The 16,076-nt window shown below is 36.5% G+C and overlaps 1 non-coding gene and 1 pseudogene across 1 annotated transcript; one reads left to right on the forward strand and one right to left on the reverse strand.

Moving 5' to 3' along the window:
• The first annotated feature begins 1,051 nt into the window (after nt 1-1,051).
• LOC114621458 overlaps nt 1,052-16,076 on the forward strand; it is a 31,691-nt pseudogene continuing 16,666 nt past the window's right edge.
• Nucleotides 12,441-12,573, reverse strand: LOC114621459. Its single transcript, XR_003711439.1, has one exon. It is a non-coding gene; the product is annotated as a small nucleolar RNA SNORA17 (small nucleolar RNA).

The raw sequence follows: 16,076 nt of genomic DNA on the forward strand, positions 1-16,076 counted from the left end.
TCCAGTGTTTGTTTGTTTGTTTGTTTGTTTTGATACTAAGGGTTGATATCATGGCCTAAAGTATGGTTGAAAAGCACTCTACCACGTCTTTAAATTTTTGAGGGCAGGCAAGATGTTCAGTGGGTAAAGGTGCTTGCTACCAAGGTGTAGTCCTTGGAATTCACACAAAGAACCAATTTCTGTTCTTGGATCTCCTCATTAACCATATGACATGCATGCACACAGGCACACATATACACGCATACACAAATGAACCTTAAATTTTTTGAAACAAGGCATCACTAAGTTCCTTTGAATATTCCCTGGAGTTCAATATGGCCTGAAACTTGAGATCTCCTGCCTCAACCTTCCAAGTGCTGGAATAATACATGTATCTCATCAGTTTTGTTCCTGTGAATATTATTAATGGTTGTTCTTCAGTGGACACCTTCTTCTGTGAGAATCTTAACTGGAAATAAGTGTGTAAGATTGATTTAACATGGGATAGTTCTATGATATAGAAATATTTACCAGAAGATATTTAACCATTGCACTGTATTGATGATTGGTTACTAGTAGGTAACACTGAAATTATATTTACAGTCTAAAGTTGTAGTTCATATTCTTTTCTATTTTTGTGATGCTGGAGCTGGAACCTATGTCCTTGGGTTTTCTGGACAACTACTCTACCACTGAGCTTCATCCATAGTCATACGTTACCTTTCTAACATGTGCAATTCTACACACTATAACACAGTAGTTCTTTTCTTTAGACCATCATAAAAGCAGGAGTGTAAGGTTGGGTTGCTAGAGTCTCTGCAGTTGTATAGATGAGAAGAAGAAAACATGCTGTGTCCTCACTTTCAGGATATAATTCCTTCCACATTTCATTTCTAGGAGAGTTTGCTGGGATAACATTTTAAACATGTCTTCTCGCCACTCAAGTTTGACTCAACAGAAATTACACAAAACCAAAATATTTTCCAAATACAGTTAAATAGATTAAGAAGTAAGTGGATATACAAGTAGACTCTAAAATTAAAAGTAACTGTTTTGTGGTTCTTTTTCAAAGGTTGGTGATGATATGAATTCATTCTTGTTGTGCTGTTCACAATTTACAACTCAGCTGGAGGAAGCAGTTAAGGAAGAACGTGTCGTATGTATTCCAAACTGTGTCTGGTACAAACTATGAGAACTTGTATTTGTTGTAGAAACTGTGAAGTGATATCCAGTAAGCAATATTAGCCTAGAATCAATCCTTTGGGGAATGAAAAAAGTCATTAGAAAATCTTCTTTTGGCCGGGTGTTGGTGGCGCACGCCTTTAATCCCAGCACTTGGGAGGCAGAGGCAGGCGGATTTCTGAGTTCGAGGCCAGCCTGGTCTACAGAGTGAGTTCCAGGACAGCCAGGACTACACAGAGAAACCCTGTCTTGAAAAACCAAAAAAAAAAAAAGAAAATCTTTTTTAAATTTTTTTATTTTCAATGTAGACATATCCGTGGATTTTTCTTTAAAAACAATATCTACACAGTACTTTCAAATATGATCTCTATGTTTTATTTTCATTTTTAAAATAAGCCTTATTATCAAAATCATATTATGATTAATGTTACTTTAAAAACAAAAACAGTTTTTAAAAAATGATCACCATAATACTAATTCCTACTACAAAAAAAATACTATTAGTACAGTTATGGTTGACTTTCTGCTTTTCCTTATAGATCATTATTTTTCCCAATATGTTATTTATTTTATATATATAAATATATAAACATATATACACATATGTATGTATATATAATTTTTCAAAAATGAAATAATGTGTGGCAAGAAAGATAGCTCAGTGGTTAAGTGTATTTGTTGCGGGCTAGAGAGATGGCTCAGTGGTTAAGAGCACTGACTAGTCTTCCAGAGGTTTTGAGTTCATTTCCCACCAACCACATGGTGGCTCACAGCCATCTGTAATGGGACCCGATGCCCTCTTCTGGTGTGTCTGAGGACAACTACAGTGTACTACTCATATTCATAAAATAAATAATTCTAAAAAAAAAAAGAGTATTTGTTGTTCTGGCAGAAGAGTCAGAGTTGGTTCCCAGTACAACATGATCACTCACACTCATGTGTAGCTCTAGTTCCCGGAGCTTCAGCATACTCTTCTGTACTCTGCAGGGATACATGTACTATATTTGCACAAACATTCACATGAGGAAACCACACAAAATAAAAATGAAACTTTTTGAAATTTTAAATGAAATCACATTTTGCTCATTTACAAATATACTTTAAGTTTTAAAACATACCATGGTCATTATATTTACAAGACATTTTGGAGTGGTTAAAGCTGGTTTTGTATAATATTTTTCTTTTGTAACCTGAAAAATAGACTTGTGTTTATACATGAGGATCAACATTTAGTGTGTGTTCTATATACACTATATAGTTAATAATGCATAATGTCAGGTACTTTATATTCTGTAATTTATATACATGTTCAACTTCATTTGTAGTGTTGTTTAACTGACATCAATTGTTGTAGGCTTTGATTTTTCAAAACATACTTTACTTAGGGTTCTTAAATGCTTTAGCCTCCATTCTAGCCCACCGAAAAAGATTATTAGAGAAAGGGGTTGTAGACCTGTTTAGAACTAGTTCCTTGGAGAAATTACACTCTTCTTTGTCAGATATCAACAGTCTAGTCCAATAGCAAACACCAAACAAGAATTAGTAGCAACAGCACAATCCAACAGAAGTGGCCAGAATCAGCCAGAATAACACCAAAAGTTGTTTGGTGCATTTTTCACTACAAAGTCAAGACCAGAAAAGACCAGCAAAGACCAGTAAAACATTGATTGGGATAGCAATGCAAGAACATCCTCTCACTGTGGGGTTCTATTTATATTCTTTCTAAACATCACATGCCCTCTCATCTGTTTTCAGCAAAATCTCACATGCCCCCTCAAAAGACAGCTTCTGGAAAAACATCATGTGACATAACTTGAGTTTTTAAAGAAACCACTAAATTCCATTTCAACTTGTCTTTGCCTTTTCCCCTTTCCTCCTCTGGTCATCTGTTTTGTAATTCCTTATGACTGTTTTGTGTCAATGGCTAATTCTTCTATTTTGTATTTCTGCTCTGCATGTTACTGTACTTATGCAAATGTTCTTACTACTTTTTGTTTATATTTTCCAATTAAATATTTTCCCTTTTAAATACTTCTAACATTATTTTATGTTCATTTCTAATTGAAGAAAGGTATTTCAAAACTTAAAGTTCTCAGTAATCCAAACAATATTTTACCATATGAAGATGGAACTATAGACCTGTAGAACAAGTAGAGAAATCAGAAGATGAAGAGAGTGCTTCATTGGTAAAGTGCCTACCTGTTGCATAAGAATTAGGATCTGAGGTAGATCCTCAACATCTACATAAAATCTGGTTAGTACGCATCTACAGGTCTAATACTGGGATCAGGGATAGAGATGGAGGGATCCATGGACCTTGCTGGTCAGCCAGTCTAGCCAATTGGTAAACTCCAGGGTCATCAAAATAAAAATCATAATGACAGGGAAATACAAGACATATTAAGAAAGATTGATTAACTCAAGTATATTAAAATTAAAGTATGAGTCTATTGTTTTTTAAAATCCACAAAGAGAAAAGGGCAAGAAAAATCATATAAGCAAAGCATTTGGATCATTTAGAGCTGATAGGAGACTATTATGATTATTAGGGATCTGTATCAATAACTCAAAGAGGTAAATATGACATAAAAAGGTGAGAAAAAAACACAAACAGCTTATAAATATATCAAAATATATTGTATCATTTTAGTAGTTTTTAGAAGCCTGGGAATGTTACTAAACCATGTCACATTACTAGATAAGATTGATATGCTGATTGGCTGAGAGCCAACATTTTTATAAAACCCTTCAATTGATCACACATTTACTTCTGGTGGTACCCTGTATCTCTATAACTCTGCAAACATTCCTTTAAAAAAAAACCAGTGTTTACAAATACTGTGCTTATCTAGATCATTACTTTCAGAAAATCATTTTTGATATTTCAGCTTTAAATATGTGATGCTTTGAATGAGAATTACTCCTATAGCTCATATTTGGTTGCCACTATTTTGGGAAGGATTAGGATGTGTGCCTTTGTTGGAGAAAGTATGTCATGGTATTTTTGAAATTTGTAGCTTTAAAAGGATCCTACCATTACCAATGTGCTTTCTCTGCCTCCTGCTTTTGGATCAAGATGTAGGCTCCCAGCTTTCTTCCTGCTATGTCTTTGCTCCACCCTCACAGAGTCTGTCTGAAATTGTAAAGCCTTTGTCATTCTAATTAAATGATAATTCTAAAGCTAAAGTTATACTATGTTCATTCTATAGGTATCCATTTACTTTTTAATGTTATTCTTTTATTTTATGTCCTAAAACTTTCAATTAGTAACAACATAGATTTTGAATGAAAAAGTACTTAATTCATATCTTAAAATACATATAAATATGCAGAAAATACATAAATCGAATTCAAAGATAATAGATGAAATTTTTTAAGTGAATAATGAAAGTCTTTACAATGAAGGAGTATTATACAATAAGATAGCAAGTTTTTCAACTTAAAAAATATTTTTTCTTTTCTTTTTTTGGTGGGTGAGTGGGGCACAAGAGTGGGAGAGTAGGCCTGGAAGGGATGAGAAACAGGTGTGATGGGGTATATTATATGTAATTCTCAAATAATTAACAAAAATATTATCTTGGGAAAAATTACTAATATTGGTTGAAATTCAGATAACTGTTAAAGTGACCACTTTAGAGCAGAAAAGTGGGGGAGATTTACTACATTTACTGAGGGGGCCTATTCATCCCAGTTTATACAGCCTCCACTCATCCCAGTTTCTCCCACTTCCCCTTCCATATAAATGCACCCCCTTTCTGTTTCTCATTTCTAAGAGATAACATCAAACATAATAAAATAAAATAAAATAAAATAAAATAAATCCATCACATTGAAGTTGAACAAGGCAAATCAACAGAAGAAAAGCATCAGAGAGAAGGCGCAAAAATCAGAAAGCCACTTGATCACATACTCAGAAGTCCCATAAAAATAATAAACAGAAAGCTATAATGCCAGGGACCACCCCGGGCGGAGGGAGTTTTTTTTTTTCTTGTCAGTTCTTCTTGAGGCAGCAGAGGTGGAAGAGCATCAGCAGAGGGTAAGACTTGGTCTTATGAGATTCAGAGTAAGACTTTGTCTTACAAGATATTTAAGGTTGCTCTATAATAAAAAGTTTACTTATCTAAGTCTAAGTTTCTATGCTACTATAGCTGACCTGCCTTCTGTGATCCTCTGTGGCCAGAAACTGCAGTTTTTGGCATTTAGCACCTCATCCTAAAACAGCAGGAGATTAAGTAAAGGATTAATTGCTAGAGCCTTTTCCCTTCTGTCCTAGCACCTATAGTAAATCGTTAGTTCCCTTTTTATGACCTTTGGTTAATTGTTTTACAACCTCTTGGAATGTGCTCTGGGTAGAAGAAAGTCTGATTATTATCTATGAGCAATTAACTGGTGACACTTGGGAGACTGGCAGAGTTCTCACTGCAGTTTTGACTATAAGAAAGGGACTTAATAGCAGTCCCATTATAAAAGAGCTTAATAATCACTGATATAATTTTAGGAATTCTTATAGAATCATCATCATTAAGACTTAAGTCATCTATATGTCTACATAGCATCACTACAAGATAGTACATCTTCATGGATCTGCAGAGATCTGCTCCAAAGGGGTGGGCTATTACTTAGTGATTGTTATATATGTTTAATAATAACAGAAAAAGCATATTAATAGCAGAAATCTTTCCTAAAATGAATCCCTTACAGGCTTGCTACATTAGATCAAACCCATCACAAATTATATAATAATCTTAAGCAGGTCATCTCAGGACGATCATCTGTTAGTTATTAGTTGTCTCATTATGACTCCTGAAACTATAATATATATGCAGCAGATCTGGTGCAGTTCTGTGTGGGCTGTGTGCCTGCTGTTTCAGTCTCTGTGAGTTCATACGCCCCATACCTATTGATTCAGAGGACTTTATTCTCCTGATGTTCTCCATCCTCTCTGGCTCTTACATGTTTTCTACCTCTTCTTCTGTGGAGTTCCCTGAGCTCTGAGGGGAGGGATTTAATGAAGACATAATATTTAAAACTGTTGTCACAGCAATTTAAAAACAATTAAGACAGAAGTTGGTATCAGGAAGTGGGCTATTGCTATGGAATTTTGAAGGAAAGTGAAAAATTTATTGGACTTTGGACTCAGAACACAGTTGAATGCTGAAAGTGGAGCTTAATGGGCTTAGTAGAAGCTTGGAAGACTGAGACCGACACAGACTGTGGTGGCCCTGGTCAAGTGGTTTCAGAGAGGAACAATCTTAGCCTCTGGATTAGAGACAATTCCTGTGACATTTAGGCAAAGAATGTGGCTGTTTTCTACCCATGTGCTGAGAATTTATCTGAGGTCACATTAAAATTCTTTAATAGAGGAGGTTTCAAGGCACCCCTCTATTGACTCTGCCCAGAGCTTACTAGTAATCCCTCTTATGCAAGTCTACAATGAAAAAGAGCAAATAGGGCAGAAAACAATATAAAATGTAAAGTTTTGGAGCCGAGGTCTCTACTGAAAGAGATAAGGAGATTGAAGAGAGGCATGAGATGCTCTCAGGGCATGACCCAATCCATTCTCCAGTGAAAGAAAAAAGATTAAGACAGTTTCTGCTCCTAAAAACAGCAGACAAAAGCTGCTGTAAACATGATTCAAGGGGCCAGACTCTCCCAAGCAGGCAGCTGAACTTGACACCACCACCTACTGTTGTTCTGACTTTAGAGTCATGAATGCATGAGAAAAGTTGTGTAGAATCTTACTCCATGGTTAAGGAAAGCTTCTGAAGCTGAAGCTGTATGGTATGGCAGGGCAGTCCTTGTATAAGGGCCTTGAAAGGGCAAGAGGCTCCAAGAGTCTACTGTGTGAATGAAAGTGAAGCCTAGATTGTGTTGGAGACCCCAAGATATTAGAGATGTCAGAACCCTAGGCTATCTTCCAAGGAGGGCTATAGTGGGGATTGGAACATCACAAGAGAGAGACATATATCTTGCAGGAAGCAGAGCTGTAATTCTGGAGCCAGCTAAGCCCTCTGGCCTCAGACAAGCTCAGCTACAGGATTTGGACTTTGCCCAGCTATGTTTCTGTCTTGCTTTGGTCAAGTGTTTCCACACTGAGCCTGGATTCTTTCCTTTTGGAATAATAATGTATATTTTGTTCCATTGTATGTTGAACGTATGAAATTTGTATTTTGATTTTACAGTTAAGTGATTGACCTGAGTCTCACAACAGATTCTGAATGGTGGAATTTAAACAGTGTTGAGACTAAAAAATAAATGCGTATTGCATTATGGTATGAGCACCTGTCTTTGAGGACCACGAAGTAGATTGTGATAGTTTGAATGAAAGTGGCTCCCATAGAGGCTATGATTAAAATATTGGTCCTCAGTTGGTGGAACCTTTTGGAGGTATGGCCCTGTTGGCAAAAGTATGTCACAGGGGTGGCTTTGAAACTTAAAAAACTCAGGCCATTCCTAGTGTGCTTTCTCTTCTTGTTGCTTTCAGATCAAGATGTGAGCCCTAGAGTTGTTCTTGACACAAAGTCTTTGTTCCTTCATCATGGACTCTATATCTTTCTTTGATAAGTTGCCTTCTTCAAGATGTTTTGTCTCACAGTGTAATAATAATTAGGATAAACATGCAATCCTGTCTTCAAGAAGCATATTAAGCACAATTTAGGTCAATTCAGACTTCAACATGAAAAGCAGTCACTGAAAGTCATCAGCTGATTGTTGGCCTCACTAAATATCTGATTCAGTAGCCTAGGGAAGAAAGAAGTCAAAAGATCCTTATTTGCAGATGATACAATTCTATATGTATATAAAAAACATACATTCTACCAAAAAAAAACCTCTACTCATAAAAATATTCAGTAAAATAAAAGGAAACAAAATTTAGACAAAAAAATTAGAAGCCTTCTTGTATACAAATGACAAAAAATGTATAGAAAGAAAACAGAAAAACAATATTTACAGTGACCTCACAAAATAAACTATCTTAGAATAAATCATGAACGTTTTATACTAACAGAACTAAGAAAATTATAAATCAAACATTTTTCAAATACTCTTCTGGAACATCAGGTAGGCAGATTATGGCACAGTGGGGAAATCTCTGCTGTAGCCCTCAGATGCTAACTAATATATTCTTAGCCTTTCAGTGGATAGAATTTATGGATCTTGTCTGTACATTGAAAATTGATTGATATAATAATCACAAGAATATTGGGTCACACAGACGTCAACAATAAATGACTATTTGGAGGCTGAGGTAGCCCAAGGTGATTTCCCTCTGAAACTGCACATCTCCACTGTTATTTGTGTTTCAATCAGTTAATCATCTCTTATAGAACATATGACACAGGCATGGCTCTCTTCTGGAAACTTTTAATTAATTTTATGAACAATATATTAGATATGAATAATTTAGGAGTTTTCAAATATAGTCCTATGGAGTGAAAAGCTATTTCTTTTATTCCAGATGTAGTTCCATATTCCAAATGAACTAAACATCATATTCACAAAGTTATCATAACTTTAGAGCTACAGATTTGTATTTGCTTTAGCAATATAAATCAGAGTAATTTTAGCAAATTGATCATTGATAATTATAAATGTTGCATGATATTTATCTTTAAATATACTATCTAAAACTTTGTTTTCCAGATTTTGGAGTCTCTTTACAAGGTATGTGTTTCAATTCATTGCAACTAAAAGTAAAGAGAAGAATGCATATTAAGCAAAGATGATTTAGGTTTTGAAATCACAGCATTCCTTGGTTGCTGCTAGATATTTTTAAGTTTATCTTGCAGTTGTATGTTACACTACCCCCTTCTGAACCCTTTGTGACACATGTGAGTCAGGAATGGTGCTTGGCAGATACAGGGTTACAGACACATGTGTATTAACTTTCTCTTCTTTTTTTTTTATAAAGTGGTTTCAGCAACAAGTCAACCAAATGGAGGAGGTAAAATATAACTTAACTGTTAATTATATTTAAGTATTTGACCCATTTGAAAATCGATTTGAAGTATGTATAAATCAAAGGTTTCAGTAACCATTGATTATAAAGTAATATTTTGATGTATGTTGAAAAATAATTTGTAGCAAAATGTTTATCAGTAATTTACAAATGAGTTTTCTGAATGAATCCAGTATAGAACAAATTCATTGGATCTTTTCTTCTCCTAAAGAATAATGTAAATTTCACTCACTTTCTCTCTCTAGTTTATATAAAAGTGGTGGGAATTTATCAATTTAAAATTTCTCTTATTTTTAATTTTTTGTTTGTTTGTTTGTTTTCAAGATAGGGTTTCTCTGTATAGCCCTGGCTGTCTTGGAACTCACTCTGTAGACCAGGCTGGCCTCAAACTCAGAAATCCACCTGCCTCTGCCTCCCATGTGCTGAGAGTAAAGGCATGTGCCACCACTACCTGGCTTAAAAATTATCCATAATATAAGCAAACATAAATTATATTGATTGTTTCAAAATTTATTCTGTTCTTTAATGATATCCTTTGCTTTTGGCTTTTCAAATACTTTAAAAATTAGACTGAGAATAACTGTTCTCTGTCTTCAAGGACTTTCAATTCTGCTTTGGGAGAGAATATATGTATTCCTTTAAGCATGAAAGAATAGTTTCCAAGGAAGCTTCAGGGATTGTTCAGAATTATTCTGATTTGATAAACTTCTTCAAATTGATAAAGAAAATAATAAAATTCTCTTAAGGCATGAGATCAAAATGAGTATTTTTTTTTTTTTTTGGTTTTTCGAGACAGGGTTTCTCTGTGTAGCCCTGGCTGTCCTGGAACTCACTCTGTAGACCAGGCTGGCCTCGAACTCAGAAATCCACCTGCCTCTGCCTCCCAAGTGCTGGGATTAAAGGCGTGCGCCACCACCGCCCGGCCAAAATGAGTATTTAGTAACTGTCTAATTTTGTTACTGTAGATAAGTAAAGACCAAAGTACTTTACAAGCAGATATTCCATCAGATGATAAATTCGTCCATATGGGCATTACACAAATTACAAAGATCATACGTAAATTTGAAGATATTAGAGGTCGTCTAAAAGAGCGTAAGATGTTCCTGCAGTCTAAACAAACGTAAGTGAATTTTAAGAATTAATTGAATTAAAATCAGATGTAAACTAAGTCAATGTTATTCCTTTACAAAGAACTTCTAAATGATGTCGGAATGCTTAGTTACTTTTTCGGATTTAAAGTTTTAATAGTCGGAGATGGTGTTATTTGGTACAGTGGACATTAGTCACATGTGGCTATTCAAATTCAATTTAGTAAAACAAATGGGCTTTTGGGTCATATTAAAAACATTTTAAGTTCTCAATAGCCACATATAGCTATTATTTAAAACTTCTGTTGTATAGTCCTATCTTTAAAACATCTGGATTGCAATCATGTTTCTGAATGCTTTTGAAATAAATTGTAATTAAAATACAACTACATCACATGCCTTTTCCTCCCTCCAGCCCCTCCCATGCCCCCTCAAGTTAATAGCCTCTTTTCCTTTATTATTGTTACGTGTGTGTGTGTGTGTGTGTGTGTACACAAATACAAAATTACAACATACTGAGTTTGTTTTTGTTGTTTGTTTATACATAGTTTCAGGGATGACCATTTCTCATTGGACAGCTAATAAAGGGAGTTCATCTCTTCTCCAAGCAGTCAATAATTGTAATTCTTTGTCTAGGGGTGGGACCCTGCAAAAATTTCCACCTTCCACATGAGCATGTCTATTGTTACTGCCATTGTTCTCCAGTCTTGTTTATGCAGCCATTTCTAGGATACGCTGTTTCACTTCCAGGTCTTATGTGTCTTGCAATCTTTCCATGCTCTTTCCTGAGTTGTTCTTTGAGCAATTGATGCAAGAGCTATGATGTAGATGTGTCTGTTGAAGCTAGGCTCCCAATGATTTGTTGATCTATGCATTTTGTCCACTTGTGGATTACTGTGATGGTTTCCATTTGCTATAAAAAGAGGCTTTGACAAGAAATGTAGTTACACTTATCTATAAGGATAAGGTTTAGAATGTAATTACCTATTATTAAATTTAGTAAATTTCTAATGATATAGGTTCTTTTATTAAAAAAACATTTTTATTAGTTATTTGTGAATTTCCCATCATGAACCCCAATCCCACTCATCTGCCACTTCCATCATACCTGCCCTGGACCCTTGCAGCCTCCTCCCCAACAGAAAAGAAAAATAAAATCTTGTGTAAGCTAAAGTGTGTCATACTGTGTTCCTCAGCATACCATTTTCTCTACATTTCTTTGGTTGCAGATGTTTATTGTAATGAGTTATTTGGTCTGTTATGAGACCTCTGACATCTGGTACAATATCAATACTGAAACCTCAATGCTCCCATACGCACCTTAGCTCACCCATGCCCCTGTCACTAAGATGAATTACAGGGCCTATTATCCAGAGCACTGCACCAGGTAAGGAGCAGAGACAGCCCTCCTGTTCTCAGGACCACAAGATCAGCTCTCCTCCAATGCCTAGGCAAGGAGTGGGGTCAGTTCTGCACAGCCCTCAGACATCAAAATGTTCCCAGACTGAAGTCCAGATCAGGGATATCCACATGGCCTTTGGTGGTAATAGACTCCTGATACCACAAGGACATGGTCCCAGACTGGCATCTAGTAGCAGCATAGGCCAAGACCCCACCATGGTCCCAGCTACTCAAATTAGACTTTTCTTTTCTACCCTCAAGTCTCCAGTTATGCCGTGTGTGTGTGTGAGTGTATGTGTGTGTGTGTGTGTGTGTGTGTGTGTGTATACATGCACCCATCTCCTTCTGTTTCTCTTTTTCTTCCATTTCTTCACCACTTACTTGCTCCTCTTAGTGGTACACTCATGGTCTCTGAGTATCTGAAGTAGTCTCAGGAGTAATCTAAGAAGTGCTATATTCAACATGTCCATTATGGTTCCAGGCAGGGTGTCTCTTTGGCATGGACTGCCTCCCACAGCCTGTGTGATGTCAGACTGGCACTCATCTCAGGCTAGCTCCCTGTCTGAGCCCCATGGCACTGGGCTCATGATTGTTTTTGGCTTGCCCCTCACTTGGGCCACCCCTCGTTGGGCCCACCCACATGGCTCATATGGGGCTTGTTTCTCTAGGGCTCACTCTGACAGTCCCAGGCAGGTCTCTTCTAGTCTCTGGTTACTCCCCACCCTAGAGGACCATCCAGGCATGCACATGAGCATCTGGACTGGTGGTCATCTCAGGCTGGCTCCCTGTCTGGGATCCCTGGTGCTGGACTAGGCTCACCCTTTCTAGGGAGTGTTAAGCTATTAATAATTCACAAGTTCACAGGTCAGAACACTTGAGCATAGACATAGCCTGTCTCTTCTCTGCCACCTACTTATGCACATGTGATATAGCAGCCACACCTGATACTACTCTAGTGGCAGGGGTAGATTCTTTTTAAAGGTCCATTACCTTAGTATCTATGTTTCCAGTGCCAGACATTGGCAGAAGCCATGTAGGGAAGGCTGTGGCAAGCAAGTAAGCTTCCTGGAGTCAGCCTACCATCTTGCATGGCTGTAATGGGTGAATCCTAGAAAGGTGGGGCCCCAGGAGCTTTGTCCCAGAATTACTTCTGGATGCTGATGTACCTTCTTATAATTGTCATTGTTCTGTTCCTCATTTTTCTGACAAAGTGTGACTGGAAAAAAAAAAGACTCTTTATACCTATAGTCAGTTATGACTGATCTTGCCCACCCTATTGGGAAAATTTCCTGCAGATCAATATGAACATGTACTTTCATGTAATAATACTGTTTAGATGAATCAGTGATTTAAAAAATTCCTGATAATGATTTTATGGTTCTCCTGAATTGATTCAAGTAAATTAAAGCCCTTTATAGAATAAAAAGCTACAAATAGAGTTCTGTGTCATGAACTAATTGCACTAGGAAAAGAAAATAGGTTTAGAATAAATTTATGATCAAGGAAAACATTCCTTCTAGATTAGAAATGAAGTCACTAATTTCTATAACTAAAGATCATAAACTGGTAATGGGCAATCACAGGTACAAGGACAGAAAATAAATGATTGACTAGTTAACCTATAAAGACTTCAAAATAATAAGACACAAGACAGATGATTTGTTTCTTGACAAAATTCTTGCTAACTTATGACATAAAAATTATTGTTTTAAATGTATAATGAACTTGTGAAACTTAAAAAAAAGATAATAGATGTTTAGTCAGAGATGCCTTTTAGTGGAAAAACATGTAAACAATTCTGCTGTAACTCCTTAAACCTTATCAACCTATGACATGAACTGTTACTTTAAACTTACTGTGAACTTATGAAAAATACAAATATTTAGAAAACCATGTAATCAATTTTTCTGCTGTAACTTCTGGTTGTGGAACATTTTATCTGTGAGGCAAATTATTTCTTACATAGAACACTTTTGTCTGGGAAGGTATAAAAGGCTGAAAGCAAAAATAAAAGGAAAGTGGAGCTCTTTTCCTCTTCATCCAGCATTCATGTATGCTTGCTTGCTTGCTTGCTTGCTTGCTTGTGTGTGTTCCTAACCCTAACCCTGTCCATGCGTGTGCATGTGTATGATTTTCCCCCTTTCCTTTTCTTTCTCACTAGTCCCTAAAGAGTTAAAAAAAAACCTTTAGAGTTCTACTCCTAGCTGGTCTGCTCCTGTGAAGACACCATATCCTGACCCATCCTAGAGGAACCACTGTACTCAGAGCAATAGAGGAAACACTGTACTCAGGACAGCAGAGAAAGCAACTGCACTCAGGGCAGTTGAGGAAGCTGGACTCCCAGTGGCTCTAACACGCCCAAGATAATAGGATTTCAGGATCCTAGAGGCAACCTGAGTCCCAGGAGCTCTTTCACCCAGGATCTCAGGATCACACCATCACAGAGACAGCTGGACTCTGAGAAGTTCTGTCCAAACCAAGATAACAGGAGAGACAGGCTTCAGTCAAAGACAGTGAGTACAGGTAGCACTACAGATAATCAGATGGCAAAAGTCAAGCATAAGAACATAAGCAACAGAAACCAAGGTTACATGACATCATCAGAACCTAGTTCTCCTACCATAGAAAGTCCTAGATAACACATGACACCAGAAAAGCAAGATTCAGATTTAAGAATCACTTCTCATGTTGATGATGAAGTAATTTAAGGACATAAATAACTCAAAGAAACACAGGAGAACACAGGTAAACAGGTAAAAGACCTTAAAGAGGAAACACAAAAATCCCTTAAAGAATTATAAGAAAAAAAACAACCAAACAGGTGAAGGAATTAAATAAAACCATCCAGGATCTAAAAATAGAAGTAGAAACAATAAAGAAATCACAATGGAAGACTATCCTGGAGATAGAAAACCTGAGAAAGAGATTAGGAGTCATAGACCCAAGCATCAACAACAGAATATAAGAGATAGAAGAGAGATTCTCATGTGCAGAAGATACCATGGAAAACATTGACACAACTGTCAAAGAAAATGCAAAATGAAAAAGCTCCTAACCCAAAACATCCAGGAAATCCAGGACACAATGAGGAGACCAAACCTAAAGATAATAGGTGTAGATGAGAGTGAAGATTCCCAGCTTAAAGCATCAGTACATTTCTTCAACAAAATTATAGAAGAAAACTTTCCTAACCTAAAGAAAGAGATGCCTATGAACATACAAGAAGCTTACAGAACTTCAAGTAAACTAGACCAGAAAAGAAATTTCTCCCGTCACATAATAATCAAAACACCAAATGCACAAAACAAAGAATGAATATTAAAAGCAGTAAGGGAAAAAGGTCAAGTAACATATAAAGGCAGACCTATAAGAATTATACCAGACTTCTCACCAGATACTATAAAAGCCAGAAGACCCTTGACTGGTGTCATACAGAGAATGCAAATGGCAGCCCAGACTACTATACCTAGCAAAACTCTCAATTACTATAGATGGAGAAATCAAGATATCCCATGACAAAATCAAATTTATACAATATCTTTCCACAAACCCAGCCCTACAAAGGATAATAAATGGAAAACTTCAACACAAGGAGGGAAACTACAACCAAGAAAAAAAGCAAGAAAGTAATCTTTCAAAAAACCCAAATGAAGATAGCCACACAAACATAATTCCACCTCTAATAACAAAAATAATAGGAAGCATCAATCACTTTTCCTTAATATCTCTAAATATCAGTGAACTCGATTCCCCAATAAAAAGACAGAGACTAACATACTAGATACGTAAACAGAACCCAGCATTTTGCTTCATACAGGAAATGCACCTCAGGGACAAAGACTAAGGAGCTAAAACCTCCAGTGGACAGCATTTTCAACAAATGGTGCTGGTTCAACTGGAGGTCAGCATGTAGAAGAATGCAAATTGATTCATTCTAATTTCCTTGTACAAAGCTCAAGTCCAAGTGGATCAAGGATCTCCACATAAAACCAGATACACTGAAACAGAAGAGAAAGTGGGGAAGAGCCTCAAATACTTGGGCACAGGGGATAAGTTCCTGAACAGAACACCAATGGCTTATGCTCTAAGATCAAGAATTGACAAATAGGACCTCATAAAATTGCAAAGCTTCTGTAAAGCAAAGGACACTGTCGATAGGACAAAATGGTAACCAACAGATTGGGAAAAGATCTTTACCAATCCTATATCCGATAGAGAGCTCATATCCAATATATACAAAGACTCAAGAAATTAGACTCCAGACAATCAAATAACTCTATTAAAAAAAAAATGGTGTGCAGAGCTAAACAAAGAATTCTCAACTGAGGCTGAGAAGCACCTAAAGAAATGTTAAATATACTTAGTCATCAGGGAAGTACACATCAAAACAACCCTGAGATTCCACCTTACACCAGTCAGAATGGCTAAGATCAAAAACTCAGGTGACAGCAGATGCTGGCGAGGAT

Source organism: Grammomys surdaster, unplaced genomic scaffold (genome assembly GCF_004785775.1).
Source record: "Grammomys surdaster isolate TR1022 unplaced genomic scaffold, NIH_TR_1.0 177, whole genome shotgun sequence".
Lineage (NCBI taxonomy): Eukaryota > Metazoa > Chordata > Mammalia > Rodentia > Muridae > Grammomys > Grammomys surdaster.